Source organism: Moschus berezovskii, chromosome 25 (genome assembly GCF_049115385.1).
Source record: "Moschus berezovskii isolate FMDL1 chromosome 25, NW_MosBer_1.0, whole genome shotgun sequence".
NCBI classification, from domain to species: domain Eukaryota; kingdom Metazoa; phylum Chordata; class Mammalia; order Artiodactyla; family Moschidae; genus Moschus; species Moschus berezovskii.
Window position 1 is genome coordinate 50,825,505 of NC_142484.1, and position 19,755 is coordinate 50,845,259.

A 19,755-nucleotide genomic window follows, 5' to 3' on the forward strand; every position below is an offset into this window, starting at 1 on the left:
AAATGAATATGACAGAGGAAAGAGTCAGTGAACATGACAACAGGAAAGAAAAATGGCTGTCTGGAAAACAGAGAAAATGGGCAGAAAATAAATGAACAGAACTCCAAGGACCTATGAATCTGTAGCAACAGATCTAACATTTGTATAATCAGAGACCCAGAAGGAAAGGAGGAAGAGTGGGACTCGGAATATTGGAAGGGGATAATAATTCAGACGTTTTTGATCAAGACATTCCGCTTTTATATTTTATTTTTAAATTTCATTGTATATTGGGGTATAGCTGATTTATAATATTGTCTTAGTTTCAGGTGCACAGCAAAGTAATTCAGTTGTACACATACATGTATCTACTCTTCTTCAGATTCTTTTCCTACATGTTACTGAGGTTTCTTGAGTAGAGTTAAAGCAATAAAAATTTTCAGAGGCCCCCCATCAGAGTTGTTGAGCTGCTAAGTCATGTCTGACTATTTGAGACCCCATGGACTGCAGCACATCAGACTTCCCTGTCTTTCACCATCTCTGACTGTCCTCAAATTCATGTCCATAGTTGGCGATATCATCCAACCATATCATTCTATGTCACCCTCTTCTCCTCCTGCCATCAATGTTTCCCAGCATCAGAGTATTTTCAAATGAGTCAGCTCTTTGCATCAGGTGGCCAAAGTATTGGAGCTTCAGCTTCAGCAACAGTCCTTCCAATGAACATTCAGAGTTGATTTCCTTTAGGATGGACTGGTTGGATCTCCTTGCAGTCCAAGAAACTCTCAAGAGTCTTCTCCAATACAATTCGAAAGCATTAGTTCTTTGGTCCTCAGCCTTCTTTATGGTCCAACTCTCCCATCCACACATGACTACCAGAAAAATCATAGCTTTGACTATACAGACCTTTGTCAGCAAAATGATGTCTATGCTTTTTAATTCACTGTCTAGAATTGTCAGTTTTTCTTCCAAGTAGCAAATGCTTTTTAATTTTGTGGCTGCAGTCACCTTCTGTAGTGATTTTAGAGCCCAAGAAAATAAAATGCTAATGTTTTTACTTTTCCCCCTTTTATTTGCATGGAATGATGGGACTGGATGCCATGATTTTAGTTTTCTGAATGCTGAATTCTAAGCCAGTTTCTTTACTCTCCTCTTTCATCCTCATCAAGTTCTTAAGCTCCTCTTCACTTTCTGCCATCAGAGTGGTATCATCTGCATATCTGAGATTATTGATATTTCTCCCAGTAATCTTGATTTCAGCCTGTGATTCACCCAGCCCAGGATTTCTCATGATGTACTCTGCATGTTAGTTAAATAAGCAGGGTGGCAATATACAGCCTTAACATACTCATTTCTCAATTTGGAACCATTCTGTTGTTCCATGTCCATTTCTAACTGTTGCTTCTTGACCTGTATACAGGTTTCTCAAGAGGCAGATAATTATTCCCATCTCTTTAAAACTTTTCCACAGTTTTGTTGTGATTCACACAGTCAAAGGCTTTAGCGTAATCAATAAAGCAGAAGTAGATATTTTTCTGAAATTCCCTTGCTCTCTCTAAGATCCAATGGACATTGGCAATTTGATCTCTGGTTCCTCTGCCTTTTCTAAATCCAGCTTGTACATCTGGAATTTGTCAGTTCATGTACTGTTGAAGCCAAGCTTGAAGGATTTTCAGCATTACCTTGTTAACTTGTGAAATGAGAGCAATTGTGCTTTAGCTTGAACATTCTTTGGCATTGCCTTTCTTTGAGATTGCAGTGAAAACTGACCTTTTCCAGTCCTGTGGCCATTGCTGAAAATTTTCCATCACAGTCATCATACTTTTCATGTGTATCTATAAGAAAATATGAATAGAGAAAAGCTGCAATGAATTTAGTGGTGCTTTTAAAGTAAATCTGTATTGTGTTATCACAATTACCTTAGATATTAGTAAGCACAGGTATATGTGAGAAATATTTCTTCAACCTTCCAAACAACACTTGTTTTACACCGTGGTTTGCAGGTCCCATGACATAACTCTCTGACTTCTGAGGATGGTCACTGGTTCATTCATTTGTTCATTCATTCAACAAATACTGTTCCCTTTCTCTGGCCCACAGACTGGGAAGTGTTGTGTTATGGAGAGATTTCTTCACTGGACATTGCTGCTTGACAGCTGGCCCAGCATTTTCTACTCTTGGAAATATTTCTTCTTGTCACAGGCCAGCATCAGCTTATCAGAATGTAGCCTGCAAATCTGATGAGGACCAAGTTGGTCTTTTTCAGTTTTGTTTTTTGAAGTTCTATAAATCTTCCTGTATTAGAAAGCCATCTTGATATTTGCTGTTAAATGTTCTGTAAAAAAATCTTACTTTATAGCTGGTTTTGAGTTTTGGTTGTCACAAAGTCCTACTTACTTAACTATTCACCAAAATTCCAGTCTCATTCTGAATGGATCCTTTTGCTATCTAACTACCTTCTAGTTCCCCATGACAATTGCTGTCTGCTTTGGCTGTTACCATCGCTGTTGTATGGAGAAGGGAATGGCAACTTACTCCAATAATCTTGCCTGGGAAATCCCATGGACAGAGGAGCCGGACAAGCTATAGTCCATGGAGTTGCAAAGAGTTGGACATAACTAACTATACAGTAACAATCACTGTTGTAACCAATGTCATGGTAATGACCAGGTGAATTACTGCTAACTGAATTGGAAGTTTGGGTGAAAGGAACTTGTTTCTACTTGAAATTTAAGCCTGCATTTCATTGTTTTCATGTTCCAAATATTTTGTGACATCTTGCTATGTCGACCAAAATGGCAAAAGTTCACATTTATATTTCACAACTTACTAATTAACTAAAATTTTGTGAAAATTAAATGTGATGTCAAAGGATAATTTCAAAAACTGATGAGAGATATAAAATGAACAAAGATTTGTATTACATTTATTGTACACCATAAATTACAATGCAGGAAAGAAGTGTTGAAAGAAATTTGCAAAAACTGTTCTATGTGTTAGGTAGTTAGAATAGGAAAAAGGAGTCCAGAATGGCGGTGGCTAAAAGACAAAGAAGGGAAAAGCCCATGAAAATAGAAGAAAGGAAGGTCTGAGGACTGGAGTGAGAACCTCAGGTGAAACAAACAGTCCTCCTGGCTAGCCCACTTTACATAGGGCAGGCTCAGGGGGAGGAGAAAAAACATTTAAAAAGAGGAGCCAAAACTGGGCTGGGGACTTCTCTTCTCTTAGTGTCTTTTGGGTTGGCCCACCCTCGCGCCGTGAGGATGTATTTTCCTTTGCTTTCTAAATGAAACTGAGCTGTATCACAGCGCTGTAACACTGGCCCGTCCGTCCATCCCTTCAAATTTTTGGTGTGATGAGACAGAACCGAGGAAATTACAAACTCCTCCGACATATGCATAGAGCAATAGTTGATTTTATTTCAACAGTGCACATCTAATTTACATTCCCATAGATAAGGATTGTTTCATTGCTGTCAGTTTGAGACAAATTAACTTCTATCTCCACAGAGTTATAAAATAGCCTAGTTAAAGTCCCTCATGATGGAATTAAATAGTTCCTGGGCTTTCAACCTTTTATTGCAAGGATATCCAGTTACCTCTTGCCCATTTCAAAGTCTTAAATTTTTCTCTATAATGACAAAATCTATAGCTTAGCCTTAGCACAGTTAAGGAAGGCAGAAAATAAAGAACATATCTGCTGATGTTACAGAGGAAGAAGTTACATCTCTTTTATGTCTTGTGCTTAAGTGTTTTTAACAAATAAAAAACAATAAAGCAAACAAATATATCAATAACTGTGAGGAAGACATTGTAAATATTAATACTAATTTCACTTTAGTTATCCAAGACACAAATTTAAAAAATGCAGTAACTAGTAACTAGATGCAAAATAGAAACATGGGCTTTGCTTTTGCACAAAGGGCATAAACGCCATGAAATGAAAATAGAGATATTTTTTAAAGATTTGAAATTATTCCAATCAATTCTTTTTCTCTTGAATGAAAGAACATGTATTTCCATATTAGTAAGTCAAGCCACAGAAGTCTAGGAAGATGAAGTGGGAACATGGGTTGTTCTTCTTTAATGTAAACAGCCTAAATGTAACATCCAAAGGAGTCTGAAAGCAATTTCCTTGAACTATTGACATTTGGTTGACTTATTTGATTTAAGATTAATTTATTCTTCTGTCCACAGGTTTGATGCTTTTTAATTTTCAAACAATAGTTTGTTTAGCAAGCTTTAATTAAATATCCTTAAAAAAAATTGTTGTTCAGTCATGTCCAACTCTTTGAAACTCCATGAACTACAGCCAGCCAGGTTCCTCTGTTCACAGAATTCTCCAAGCAAGAATACTGGAGTGGGTAGCCATTCCCTTCTCCAGTGGATCTTCCCAACTCTGGGATAGAACCTGTGTCTCTTGCGTCTCTTGAAGTGCAGGCAGATTCTTTACCGTCTGAGCCACTAGGACAGTCCCTTACTAAGTGCCTAAAACCACACTAAATAGTTTTATCTTCTATCATTCAACACTATGAAAAATACTATAATCAAATTGTAATCAGAGCTTCCTTAGACTTCAACCATAAGGGAAAAGTTAAGATCAAAGCAGAACTGCCGAACTAAACTGATAGGAAAGCTAAGTGGATAAGACAGCACCAGAAAATGGTCACTTCTTGGACTTGGATTTCCAAAGACATCAAGAACTAAGCAGTATACTCTCCTGCAGCACATTTACTCCCCAATACAGATTCACAAGCCTCACAGAATTCTCTGTAGAGTTCACACAAATATGATGCTCATTCACTTTTCTAGAACTGTGCCCAAACAGAATTCCAAACCTTGCCACATTCATTTCCACTGCCTGAATCTCACCCCAGCCCCTCCTTCCCTACTAGATGAGTCCTTTTGAGGGCGAAATACGTGTCTTGTACTTATGTAGGCACCATATACATGTTCTTAGCACCTAGTGTGGCTAGCATAGAGTAGGTACATGAAAGGTTTGTTGACAGGTTATAAGAATGAAGAAATAATAAGTTGAAAAAAAAAGAAACAATTAGAGATTTTTCCGAGTTATCAAAAAACCTGTGGGATCTGATGCCATCTCTTGACAGTGTCAGACCTCGATTGAATTATGGAACACCCTGTTGGCATCTAGGAATTGTTGAGTGTGTGGGAACCCACCCCCCTGGAGCTGGGTAATAGAATTATATTAGCAGGGCTTCCCAGGTGGCTCAGTGGTAAAAAATTTGCCTGCCAATGCAGGAAACATGGGTTTGATCTCTGGGTTGGGAAGATCCCCTGGAGAAGGAAATGGCAACCCACTCCAGTATTCTTGCCTGGGAAATCCCATGGACAGAGGAGCCTGGTGGGCCATAGTCCATGGAGTCACAAGACTCAGACATGGTTTAGCAACCACACAGCAGCAGCAACCTCAGACAGTCTGACCACAGGGAGATAAAACCTAATTAGGCTGGCGAAAAAACCATCTTCCTAGATTATCTTCCTTGCCATAAATTGATTTACTATGCCCTGCGTTTCGGAGAAGGCAATGGCAAGCCACTCCAGTACTCTTGCCTAGAAAATCCCATGGATGGAGGAGCGTGGTAGGCTGCAGTCCGTGGGGTCGCTAAGGGTCGGACACGACTGAGCGACTTCACTTTCACTTTTCACTTTCACACATTGGAGAAGGAAATGGCAACCCACTCCAGTGTTCTTGCCTGGAGAATCCCAGGGACGGGGGAGCCTGGTGGGCTTCCGTCTATGGGGTCACACAGAGTCGGACACGACTGAAGTGACTTAGCAGCAGCAGCCCTGCGTTTGCATACCAGTCTTTATAATACAGCTTTGTTAGTGTAATGGAGCAAAACTTGTCATCCAAAAATATCTCTTTGGCATGTAGATTATTTCCAGTTAAAAATAATTAAGGCCCAAAAGACTCAAGATGAAACTTTATTCTTCTCCCTAAATGTCTAAAAGAATTTAGAGAGAGGGCCTGTTTCAGCACCTGAAAAGAATATGGGCCAGTTGTGGTGGGGGAAACTTTGCCTTTCTCCCTTTTTTAAATCAGTCATTGAACTTAGGTTCTCATTTTCCCTGAAAGAGCAAAAGGTTTTTGCAAGTCTTTTAGCCACCAGTGAAATGATCAGGTGAAAACCTTTAGATAGGAGTCTGTCATCAAAAGTAAATTCAGTTGGAACTTCCCTAGTCATCCAGTGGTTAAGAACCCACCCCTCTATGCAAGGGGCACAGTTTGGCTCCCTGGTCTAAGAAGATTCCATATGATGTGAGGCAACTAAGCCCATGCACCAAAACTCCTGAGCCTGTGCTCCTCAGCAAGAGAAGCCACCATGACGAGAAGCTGTACTTGGCCATAACGAAGAACAGCCCCTCCTCACTGCAGCTAGAGAAAGCCCACATGCAGCAGTGAAGACCCAGAGCGGCCAGAAATAAAATAATTTTTTTAAAATAAAAATTGAAAAAAATATACAGTTCTATGAAGCAGTTCAAGATCTGAATCAAACTGAAAACAGGAAGGCAGGGGATTGAAATATTAAGAGCCTCTCTCACCCCCAACTGTGAGTCACTCCTGGGCTGAGGGAAAGGAGGGCAGGAGGCCGGGATGCCATCTGAGTGAAGTGGTTCTGACAGTGCCCCATTGTCTCTGTCCGGCCCAGCAAACATTTATCTGCCACCTCCGTGTTAATTGCCGTCCTCCTCTTTGAGGTCCCAAACCACAATCTCCACCATTCTCTTTGGCCTTTAGCTGAAGATGGTATTTAAGGTAAGAGATTCAGCAATATTGGTAAGTTACTCAGTTTTCCTGGGTCTTTTCCAGGTATACACGTTATTAAACTTTTAGGTGATTTTCTCCTGTTAACCTGTCTCATGTCAACTTAATTCTTAGGCCAGTCAGAAGAACCTAGCAGGGTTAATGTCTTCTTCCCTGATACTAGCATGTATCAGCATCTCAAGTTTAATCAGCTCTCGGACCCCATCCAGAGAGAGCCTCTGAATGCCAGACCCTCGTGAAGGCGGGTGCCCCTGGAGACGCCTGGCAGGCCTGGCACTTAGGGCCTCTCCTGGAAGCAGTCTGAATTCCTAATGCTTCTCCTTCATGGTCTGTGAATGGCAGGAAATGGCTGTCATGAAAGCACAAGAGAGCATGCAGGGAGTGGTAGACGTAACGGGAGCCAGGGACAGGTTTTTGGGCACATCACAGGGGCAATCAAAAACACAAAAAGCTCAAATAGACAGAGCTGAAAGCTCATTTGGACAGTAGAGAATTTCTAGAAGAAAGTGGCCAACAGTCTAACATTATAGGAGGTCAAGTGCGATGAAGGTTGAGCAGAGGCCACTGGCTTTGGCACCTGGTTGTCCCTCATTGGGAAGCACAGTGCTTTGAGCACGGGGAGGATGAGTGAGGGAAGAATAAAGCAGTGTCGCTGTATCTAGGGGCGTCCTTCACGGAAGCTGGCTGGGAAGGGAAATAGGAAAGATGAGGTGGAAACTAGAGGAGGGTGGAGAAGTTTTCCTGGACCTTGAGGTTCTCCCCTAATTGCTGCCAGAAGGAAGAGCTTGTCTGGGCTGCAGCTCCCATGAGCCTCCAAGTTGTCTTCTCCCTGGGGCTGGGGTGGGAACTGTCTCTTCACCACTTTTGCAGCCCTGGGAGGGCGTGCACAGCTGCAGGGTGGGTCTTAGCTGAGCTCTTCTTTGTTCTCCGTTTGCTCACTTATGAATAAAGTTGCCACCCCGCCTTTTTTTTTTTTTTTTTTGGTTTGCCTGTGCCAGTCTTCACTGTGGCATGCAGGCTCTTACGGGATCTAGTTCTCTGACCAGGGATCATACCCAGGCCCCCTGCCTTGGAAGCTGAGTCTTAGCCACTGGACCACCAGGGAAATCCTTCAATATAGTTGCCTTTTGAACCAACTGAAACCATTTACTGCTTAAGGAAACAAGTCAGCTGACAGCAGTTTCTTGTATCAGGAGCCTGTGACTAGTTCTGGGTGCCTGGGTCACAAAGGCTGGGGTTCTGCAGCCGCATCTCCGCTTGGCTCCTCTGTGTCAATCCTTGTCTCCCTATGCTTATGGCCAGTAGGCATCTTCTCTGTCGATTAGGCAGTGTCAACCAGGAGCTGACTTTGGGCCAGTGCCCATGGGTTTAGATTCCTCCCTTGGGTGGGCAACAGGGCAGCACCCTGGTGCATGATGTAATGAGCGTTAGTGGCAAAGAGAGCTGTAAGCATGGCGACTCTATTTTCCTGGACAGCATTTAAAGTTTATTTTCAAATGTCAGTCTTTAACATGATCTCAAGGGCCTGTGAAGAGTACCAAGAAGAAATGAAAACTTACACCCACACAAAATCTTTTTCATGGGTGTTCATAGCAGCATTATTCATAAGAGCCCCAAGATGGAAACAATCCATATGTCTATCAAATGATGAATGGGTAAATACGATGTGATACAGCTGGCTCTCTGCATTCTTGGATGTGACCCCTTAGAGGGCTGGCTAAGGGAGCTGAACATCCATGGATTTTTGTGGGGGCTCCTGGAGCCAATCCCCTGCAGATACCAAGTGACAACTGTATAACCCTATGATGTAGACTATTACTTGGAAATAAAAAAAGAATGAATTACTGAAGTATGATACTTACAAGAATGAACTTTGAAAATAAACGTGCTAAGTAAAAGAAGTCATTCACCAAAAGTCATATATTCTATGATTTCATTTATATAAAATGTCCAGAAAATGCAAATTCACAGAAAAAGGAGGTTGATTAACTGTCGCCTACACCTGTGGGGATTCAAGGGTTGGGGAGTGGATCATGATGAAAGTTGAATGTTTTCTTTTGGGGTGATGTAATTTTTTTTTGTTGCAAATGTTCTGAAGTTGACTGTAGTAATGGTTGCACAACTCTGTGGATCTGCTGAGAGCCTTTGAATCCTACACTTTAAATGGGTGAATTGGATGGTATGTGAATTATATCTCATTAAAGTTGTTGGTAAAAATGCCAGTGGAGAGGCCTCCCAGGTACCTTAATTTTGGCCTGCAGTAGCTGAGGAATCCCAGGATGTGAGCCTTTCTGGGGAGCCCTATCCATGATAGCAGACAACTCTCCTGGTTGTAAAATCTCAGATGAGTTACTTCTCTTCTCTGAGTGTGTTTTCTCCTTTGTGATCTAGGGATGAAAATAATACTGTCCCTATGATAACATAATATATGTTATTTACAGTGCCTGGAAGATGTAAAGATTTGGGTAAATGTGGGCTAGCACTATTATCAGTGAAATGAAGATAATAATACAGATCTCACAAGGTTGCTCTAATTCCAAAATGAGTTCACGTGATGAAATTACTTAACACTGTGCCTGGCACATCAACAATGATCAGTAAATGGTAGGTAAGGAGGGGAGGTTAGCATTGGGATTGTTGCTGTTATGATTTTAGTGTGATTCAGGTCTAGGAAGGGGGAAGGATGGGGAAAGAATTTGAAAATCTCAGTCCTCACATGCATACACGATTTTTAAAAACAAAGAACCTAGGTTGTTTTTGGTTTTAAATTAGGGCTCCAGCATCACCCAGCCCTCGGGGTCGTGGTCTATGGTTCTTCCTGGCTGCCTCAGGCAAGGCAAAGGAGCTTCAGTGCTGAAGGTGCTTCCTGTCTTAAGAGGAGCTGGGCAGGAGCAGGGAGATGGAGGGCTGACAAGGACCCTCTCTGACCTCATCTGGCTCCCTCTGCACCAGACAGACCAGTAGGTCTGCTCTGCAGACCACGGGGAAGTCGGGGTGCCCTTGAGCAGACCTGCTCAGAGTGGCTTTGAACTTGACTGAGTAGCTCTCCAAGGTGAGGTGGACTTTCTCCTGATGTTGCCTCCCTGTTCCTCCCGATGTGGTTTAGTTGTGCTGGTTTGGAGGGATTTGCTTTGGTTTTTACCTCTTCGTTCATTTTCTCTGCTTTTATTGCCTGCTTTTACTGCCTGAAAGCCCAGTTCCCTCATGAATTACTTGTTAGAGATATAGCAAGCGGTTCTTTTTTGACCTCCGGCTCCCAAATCTTCATTTCTCTCTTCTGTTTTCACTCCAATGCCTCTGGAAGGAGCCATCAGAGCCAAACTCTTCTTCCAGAGGGAGCAGAGTCACACTGTTCCTAAGGATCCTGGAGGCAATGTCCTGAGATGCTCCTGTAGATACGGGGCTTGGAGATTCTAACCTTTTCTAGCTCCTGATAAGCATTACCAAGGCTTTCCTTGAAGAAAGTACAGGTACTTCAGGGCCAGTAGGGTCTGGAGAGATCAGCTTTCCTGCCTTCCCATCAGTCCTGCCTCCATCTGCTCTTAGGTAAGTCTTGCCCCATTCCCCCCATTTTTGTGGGGGTTCACACCATATATCCAATGTGTATGCAATTCCTATTAGTTTCAACTCTCAAAATCTGCTCAGCTCACACCTGCTCCCTTTACACTAACTGCAATCACACTAGTCCATACCACTGTCAACTTAAAAAGTAGTCAAAACCTAGAAGTTGAGAGTTATGTTTTATCTGGTGGAAATTCTTAGGATTCAAGCCTGGGAGACAGCTTCTCAAGAGAAAACCTGAGAAAACTGCTCCAAGGAGGTGGGGGGGAGCAGTCGGGTCATATAGTTAAGTATGCAGCAAGGGGCAAGAAGTTTGAACATCAAAAGATTATTGTTAATTAAGGAAAACCAGATATCTCAAGTTAAGGAATTTAGGGAAGATGCAAGAATCTGGGTTTACTGAAATCATTCCTTTCATAAGCATCTCAGCTACCTGGGGCCAGCCTCTTGCGATTTGGTTTTTCACATCCTTAGTTCCTTGCTCACTGTAGGGAGTGGCGGCAGCTTGTGGTGGCAGCTTGAGGGCTGCCAGATAGCAGGCACTGTTCTTCCTGGGCTCAGAAATTCACATTTGGAGGGATGGAATCACAGATGGCTGTGATTCCTTGTTTATTGATATGGCAGGAAATGCTCTATTTCACACCACCAATTTTCATTTGGATTTTTAAAATAGCCTTATCATGAATCTTTCTATGTAAAAAATTTGTAAGCTGAAACCTCAATAAATAAGTAGAACTAGGAGACTAGAAGGTGGAACTGTCTTGCCCTGTGACCATCTCAGAGCTCTACAGGAAGAAGACTCTTTCCTGGCAATGACTCCACCAGTGAAAAGCAATAGACTAAACCAAGGTTTACTAGAGCCCTTCCAACTTCTTTTTCCTCTCTCTAAAAGACTTCTTCCCTGGCTGTAAGGCGGTTTGCACATGGCCCTCCATGGTTGCAGACCCTGAACTGAAATTGCCTACTGAGTCTAAATAAACCAATCTCTGCTGGAGAAATATCCAGCAGTCTATTTGTGTGAGGTCAACATTTGCATCAAGCTTGCTTTCCTAGGGTCAATCAAGCTGTACGCAGCTCTTTGCAGGAAACCACCCTCAGCAGGAAGCCTGTTTTCTTGTCACTTGAGCATGAAGCTACGTTGGAACTAACTTGGAAACCATGCTCTACTCTTCTCTGGCCCAAGCAGTTTTCAAAACTTTTCATCACACAATACCTTGTCTAACTTGCTGGCTCTTTCTGTAAGATCAACAGAGTGGAAATGAAGAATTAGTAATTAACAGATGACCAGATGTTTTCTCTGGCTTCCCCTCCAATAATCTCTCCAACAAACTGGGTGAACAAGATAATACCTAAAGGACGACCACGAGGAGTGGATAGTCCTGCACACAGTGGGTGGTGACAACTCTGACCCTCTCCAATTCCAGTGATGACCTGAGGCGACTTCCCTTTTCCCCTTTAAAAATTTTCATGGCTGAATAGAGCCTTCACAGGTGGTTTTCGGGAAGCAGTGAGTCCACTCCTCCATCTCCCCAGGTGCCAGCATTCTGATTAAAGTCATTTTCCCTTCTGCCATTTGTGAGGATGTAATTGATTTTGTAAAAAGTGAGCAGTGGGACCTGATTCATTTGCTACCATAGCCGAAACACTAAAAACATTTATTATTATGAAACCTATCATACAGGTTTTTATCATATGCAAGACAGCATATATGATTTAACGAATAATCATAAAATGAACACCCCTAGTCACCCTCTAGCTTAAGAAATAGAATTTACCAGCATTCTAGACATCCCCTATATTTCTTCCCAAATTGCATTTCCCTGTCTCCCCTCAGAGGTAAACTGAATTTTGCGCTAATCATCTTTGCTTTTTATTTTGTTAAATAAAGTATCCCTAAATAATAGATCAATTAGTATTGTTTGTTTTGGACTTAATCATTCTTCTATGAATTACTTCATTTTTCAAACTTATGTTTTTGAGATTCAGCCATGGTGATTCATCTGAAAGCTTAAGAGAGCTCATGTCCTTCGCCTGTTCAAACATTCTCAGTGGCTGCCCGAGACAGTCAGGAACTAAACGTAGCCCCGTTTCTTTCCTCAGAAGATCCTACAAGACGGGCTCTTGCTTGTTCCCCTGCCACATCTCTTCTACTCCTCTCCTGGTTTGCTCTGCTCCAGCTGCACTGACTTCTTAGTTCTCAGGTATGCCGGCATGGTTCTGTTCCGGGAAGTGGGATCCCTTCCGGGGCCCACGAGTGGGCTCCTGTCTAACACTCAGAAATGAACTGTCTGAGGAGACGCACCCACTGACAAAGAAAGAGATTTCACTGGGGAGGGCGCCAGAAGGGTACGGGAAGCCGGGAGGAGCACTCCGCCCCGTGACTCGCAGTCTCGGGTTTATGGTGACGGGATTCGTTTCCGGGTCGTCTCTGGTCAGTCGTTCTGACCCAGGTCCTTCCTGGTGCTGCTCGCACTCCAGTGAGGAGGATTCTGGGAGGCTGGGAAGACACGTGGTGTCTCCTTTTGACCTTCCCTGAATTCTTCCCTTGTTTTGGCTTGTTATTCTGTGTTCCTTACCAGGACCTCCGTCGTAAAATAACTCACGCAAATGGTTATTATGGTGCCTGGTCGTTTCAAGTCAGTGTTTCCCCCAACAGTTCCTACCTCAGAGTCTCCGCATGGGTGGTGGTTCCCTCTGCCTGGAATTCCCTTCCCTCTCTTCGTGTGATTTGCTTCCTTACTTCCTTCTGTTTTCAAATGTCACATCGCAGAGGACCCCTTCTTAATTTATTCTAATGTTTTCCGAAATTCTCTTTACCAGCAATCTCCTTACCTTGATTTATTTTTACTTATAACAGTCATCATTTGTCCTTATATTATGTGTTAATTTATGATCAGCTTCCAGGCAATCACTTGTCTTGTTCACTTTTCTATCAGAGTCTGGCACATATTAAACACGAAGAATCGATGCTTTTGAAATGTGGTGTTGGAGAAGACTCTTGAGAGTCCCTTATACTGCAAGGAGATCCAACCAGTCCATTCTAAAGGAGATCAATCCTGGATGTTCATTGGAGGGACTGATGCTAAAGCTGAAACTGCAATACTTTGGCCACCTCATGCGACGAGTTGACTCACTGGAAAAGACTCTGATGCTGGGAAAGGTTGGGGGCGGGAGGAGAAGGGGACGACGGAGAATGAGATGGCTGGATGGCATCACAGACTGTGGACATGAGTTTGAGTGAACTCCGGGAGTTGGTGATGGACAGGGAGGCCTGGCGTGCTGTGATTCATGGGGTCGCGGAGAGTCAGACACGACTGAGCGACTGAACTGAACTGAACTGAATATTTTTGTATTAATAAATAACTGAATGAATATATAAGTGAGGGGATGGGAAGGCACATAATCTCCATTAGTTCACCCTTTCAAATCACCCAAATATACAAACAATCTAAATGTAAACGTTGTTCTTACTTTGAAAATGCAGTTTTAAGATAGATGCCTACTCCTAGCCCAAGGTCCACCCAGTGTAGCTGTGGAGGTTTCTGTAGTGTGAGTCCTGGCACTTGGCTTTTCCTTTTGTATAGCAAGTGCCTGGTTTAGGCTCTGATCATGGTGGCACCCACTTCAAAGAGGCAATGACTGCAGAAGGCTATGGCCAATGAGGGCTCATGAGGGACTCACAGAATATGGTTAAAATATGGCCCACTGGTGACCTGACAAACAAGGGATGAAGTCTCAGTTGGCCACATTGCCCTGTGGGCATCCTGCTTTTTCCTTAAGGGAATGCCCTGTTTTTCCCTGCTAGTGCCGTTTCTCAAGACTATGTGACCACCCGACCCTGAGACCCCTTCCACTGTGTGACCACAAGACCCCAGCCGCGGGCTAAAGATAAACTGAGGCCACCGCCCTCCGGGGCACAGTTTCCCATGGAAGGGGAATAAGAAGGGTTGGCTGTATAGAGAGCACTGGTTTCTCTCTAAAACCAGTCACCTTCTTTCTTCCTTCCTGTAATAAACCTTTCTCTGCCTGGCTGCCCGGCTTGCTCTCTTTTTCTCTGCACTCCCCTTACATTTCTGGAGCCGAAACCTGGGAGGGAAGACCCACCGCGGGAGGGGGGCTCCTCTCCTGGGCCCACCTTCAGTGGTCCCCTCCCCTGGACCTCACTGAGGGTCTGGGAGGAGCCCCGGGGCAGGACCCTGCACTTGTTTTGCTGGACTGACGACCACATGCTGGCTCTCACCTCCCGGCGGCAGGGGTGAGTGAAGCCCTGCTCCCTGGATCCTCTTTCTCTGGTCTGGCGTTGGAGGCCCCGGGGCGAGGCAGAGGATCCCGTGGTCCTTGGGCCCTGGCCTCACTCTGAGATGGGGGCACCCGTTTCAAGGTGGACCTGTCGCTGTCCAAGAAGACCATGAGGACGCGGCCGCCTTTTCTTTCTGGCCTTTATCCTAGATTTTCACTCACCCTGGTTCACCCTCCCTCCCTATTTGACTGTAATGGGAAATTCTCCGTTCCAACCAACAAAATATACCCCTTTAGGCTGCCTTCTCCAAAACCTAAAAACCGTGGGGTTTCAAGGAGGAATAAGGCCAGACTGACCCACTCATCACTCTAACCCGGCCTGGCCACAACGTCGACTGAAAACAGGTCCCAGGGCCAGAGAACAGAGCTCTCCATCACAGCACTTTGCGGGAGCTGGGTAACTTCTGCCGCCGCACTGCAGGTGGTCAGTGGTGCCTTCTGTCCAGGCTTCTTTGCTCTCCGCTCCCCGCCTGCTCTCTGCGCGTCCTGCTCCACTTCTCAAAGACTTCGAGCCCACTCTGGGCCACATCCCCAGTACTGTGTCTCCTGGTCCCTGTTTGGATGTTCCCTCCTCTTCTTTTGGCCCTTCTGACCACAGTGCACCTCCAGTCGCCTCTAATCTTTTCACAGCAGACCTGGTCCTAACCCCCACCTTACATCCCCCCCACCCCGCCCCCAGGCCGCCGCTGCTTCCGACCCTCCCCCATGCCTGTGTCCGAAAGGGGCTCTGGGGCTTCGGCTCCACCCGCTACTACCAGAGTCTCAAGGCCCTGTCCACTTCAGCAGTCAGTCAGTTCAGTCGTGTCCAGCTCTTTGCGACCCCATGGACTGCAGCACGCCAGGCCTCCCTGTCCATCACCAACTCCTGGAGTTCACTCAAACTCATGTCTGTTGAGTCGGTGATGCCAACCAACCATCTCATCCTCTGTTGTCCCCTTCTCCTCCTGTCTTCAATCTTTCCCAGCATCAGGGTCTTTTCAGACGAGTCAGCTGTTCACATCAGGTGGCCAAAGTATTGGAGTTTCAGCTTCAGCATCAGTCCTTCCAATGAACACTCAGGACTGATCTCCTTTAGGATGGACTGGTTGGATCTCCCTGCAGTCCAACTGACTCTCAAGAGTCTTCTGCAACACCACAGGTCAAAAGCATCAATCCTGACCTCCCTAAATACCCTCCTTATGGCCTTAAAGAAACAGGACCTTGAATCCCTCCCTGCTCCCCTCCTTCTCTTGAGAGGTGGCTGATACAGAAGGCATTGTTTGGGTACACGTCCCATTCTCCTTCTCTGATTTATCTCAAACTGAAAAACATCTTGGCGCTTTTTCCTCTGACCCTGACACTTATTTAAAAGAATTAAAAAACCTCACCAGTCTTATGACTTGATCTGGCATGATATTTACATTCTACTCTCCTCTGCCCTCCTCCTAGAAGAGAAAGAATGAGTCTGGCAAGCCTCTCAGGCTGATGCCCATGAAATACATCAAACTGATGATACTAAGCCTGTAGGCTCAGCTGCCATTCCCAGGGATGACCCTGTTTGGGACTACCAGGATGAACAGCCCGTTATCACATGGTGACTTGTCTTATTGTAGGCCTCCAAAAAAGCAGGACATAAAGCTGTTAACTTTGATAAACTCAGAGAAATAACTCAAAGACCAGAGGAAAAGCCAGCACAATTTCTAGCTAGATTAAGAGAAGCTATACAAAATATACAAAAGTAGATATAACTTAAACAGAAGTTACTATTATCCTGAATACACATTTTATTTCCCAATTGTCCCCAGACATTCAAAAAAGCTAAAAAAAAAGGCTGAGGAAGGCCTCAAACCTCTCAATGAGATCTTTTAAATTTACTTTTGAAATTTTCAATAACTGGGAAGAAGAGGCAAAACTGGAAAAGACTTAAAGAGATCAGGCTATTATCTCTTAGCCACTGCTTTACATGGCTACAAACCTCAATCCTCTGACAGAGAAAAGAAGTCATCTAGGCCTTTCTAGGAGTCACAAGTGCGGTAAGAAGGGCACTGGGCCCGCCCGTGCCCAAAGCCCAGGCCCCCTCGGGTCCATGTCCTAATTGTGGCATAAGGGACGCTGTAAGGTAGACTGCCCTAATCCCCCTTTGGGGTCCAGACATCCCCTCCCGGTCCCGAGCAGGAGTCCTTGGACCCAGCCTCCTCGGATTCACTGCTGAAGACTGAAGGGGCCCAGGTTCCCAGGTCCACACTTGTCACCTCTGTGGAGCCCAGGGTGACTCTCACAGTGGCAGGTAAGCCGATCTCTTTGCTTGTCGACAGGGGGGCCACTGTTCTGCCGCGCCCGCTTATTCTGGAGAAACCAGTCTTTCAGGTCTCAGTTGTGGGGGCTGACGGTTTGGTGTCTGCACCACAGCTTACTGAGCCTCTGCCTTGCACACTTCAAAAAGCCCCTTCTCTCGTTCTTTCCTCACACTCCCAAAGTACTCCAATCCTTGGAAGGGATCTGCTCTCCAGATTCAAGGCTTTCCTCACTGTTCCAAACCTTTCTCCCGACCTGGCCAGGCTGCTGCTGCTTGAACCTGCTATTTGCTCGCCTCCCCATTACCCTCCTCCTCCGTAAACGCTACAGTCTGGGAGACTGATCACCTCTCCATCGCCTCCCACCATAGTGCTGTTTATGTTCTTCTAAAAGACCCAGCAAAGTTTCCCAATCAACGCCCTATTTCCCAGATACATCAACAGGGTTAAAACCCATCATCTCTAAGCTGCTACGTCAGGGTCTCTTGCACCCTGCTCACCTTCCTTATAACACGTCTATCCTGCCTATTAAAAAGCAAATGGCTCCTACCACCAGGGTCAAGACTTGAGACTTCTTAGTGGTGCTGTTGGCCCCTTTCTCCCAGTAGTCCCCAATCCCTATACCCTTCTTTCCCTTCTTTCCCCTTCTACTACCTTTTTCACCGTCCTTGACCTCAAGGATGCATTTTTCACCATCCTTTACCCCCAGACTCTCAAGATCATTTCGCTTTTGCCTGGACAGATCCAGACACTCATCGCTCCCAACAATTAACAGGGATGGTCCTTCCCCAAGGATTTCATGATCGTCCTCCTTTCTTTGGCCAAGCCCTGGCCTCAGACTTAACCTCCCTCAATCTTGCCCCAAGCTCTATCCTCCAGTACGTAGATAGATGATCTTCTCCTTTGTAGCCCCTCACTCATACACTCTCAGTGATATACAGTACAACTCCAACTTCCTAGCTGATTGGGGCTATCTAGTATCCCCTATTAAGGCTCAACTTCCCCTTCCTGAGGTCGCCTATCTTGGAGTTCTCCTGACACCAACAAAGAGACATAACTACTGATAGAAAGCCCCTTATATCTGCCCAAATCACTCCCTACATCAAAAACAGAAATTCTGTCCTTTTGGGGCTTGGCTGGGTATCTATGCCTCTGGATCCCCAGTTTTGCCCTCCTAGCCCAACTCCTACACCAAGCTACCTAGGGGGATCTTTTGGAGCCTCTTGAGCCTAAGTCAGTCGTCCATACAGCCTTTGATGCTCTAAAACAAGCTGTTCTCTCGGCCTCAGCTTTAACACTGCCTGACCTCTCACGCCCTTTTGACTCTACAGCACTGAGAGACATACAATTGCTCTAGGAGTCTTAGGAGAGGTGCAGGGCCCTTCCTTTGCCCCCATGGCTTCTCTGCCAGAATAACTGGACACCACCACACAGGAGGGCCAGCCTGCCTGTGTGCTCTGGCTGCAGCTACACTTCTCGCTCAAGAAAGCAATATCTTACTTTTGGGACACCCACGGTCTTTCACTCACCACTGACCTTAAGGGCTTACTCTCACACAAAGCCATGGTTCTCTGTCACCTTCTTGTATCAAACTAATCCCCGTCACCCTCCTGGAATCTCCCGAGTTCTCTTTTGAACGCTGCCCTACTCTTGACCTCGCCACCCTCAGCCCTAATTCTTCTGAACCTCCAACTCACACTTGTAAGGAGACGTTAGAAGACTTGAGGCCTCATTCCTCCCATATCTCCTCAGTCCTTTTAAATAGCCCTGATCTTACTTTATATTGATGGTAGCTCCTCGACAACCCCAAAAGGAAAAAGAGTAGCTGAGTATACAACTGTTTCTGACTCTAAGGTTATTGAATCTCAGCCTCTCCCTGAGGAAACCTCCTCCCAAAAGGCAGAACGTATTGCACTACCCAGGGCACTTACGCTTGCTGCTAACAAATGAGCACGTATATGCACTGACGCTAAATATACCTCTCACATCATACACTCACGTGCGGCCATCTGGAAGGAATGAGGGCTTCTTTCTACAAAAGGGCCCCCATAACTAATGCCCCACTTACACATCAACTCCTAAAGGCAGCCAGTATGCCAACGGAAGCCGGCATCATACATTGTCAAGGTCACCAAGTGGCCTCAGACCTCATCTCGTGGGGTAACAATGCTGCTGACAGGGAGGCAAAGCAAGCCTCACTCCGAACACCTGCGTATCAGCTCATAGTAATCCCTAACATAAAACCCCTTTATCACCCTGAGGAAAAGACACGGTTATTACAAGAGGGAGCCCGACTTCAAGGAGTTACAAAAGCAAGGCCGCTATATCCTTCCCCAATCCCCGGCCATACACATTGTTACAGATGTTCATTGAGCTTAACATATAGGCACTAAACCTCTCTACCGCCTTTTAAGCTCTCTTCTCACTTATCCTAAGCTCCTTTCACTCCGACAGCAAACCACTCGCTCCTGCACTGAGTCTTCCTCCGTCTCACCCCAGGGAGCGCTAAGCCCATTCCCTCGTTGCCCACACATCAGGCACGAGGTCACATGCCAGGAGAAGACTGGCAAATCGACTTCACTCACGAGCCTCCTACACTTAAAATGAAACTCTACTCCCTCTAGCGGACACCTTTTGGGGTTGGGTTGAAGCTTTTCCTACAAGGTCAGAAACTTCCTCAGAGGCAACACAAGTTCTTATTCAAGAAATCATCCCTCGCTTTGGCCTCCTGCTTTCTCTCCAATCTGATAATGAACCGCTTTTGTCTCACAAATCCCTCAACAAGTAGTCCAATCTCTTGGCATCACCTGGAGGCTACATATTCCTTGTAGACCTCTGCTGCTGCTACTGCTAA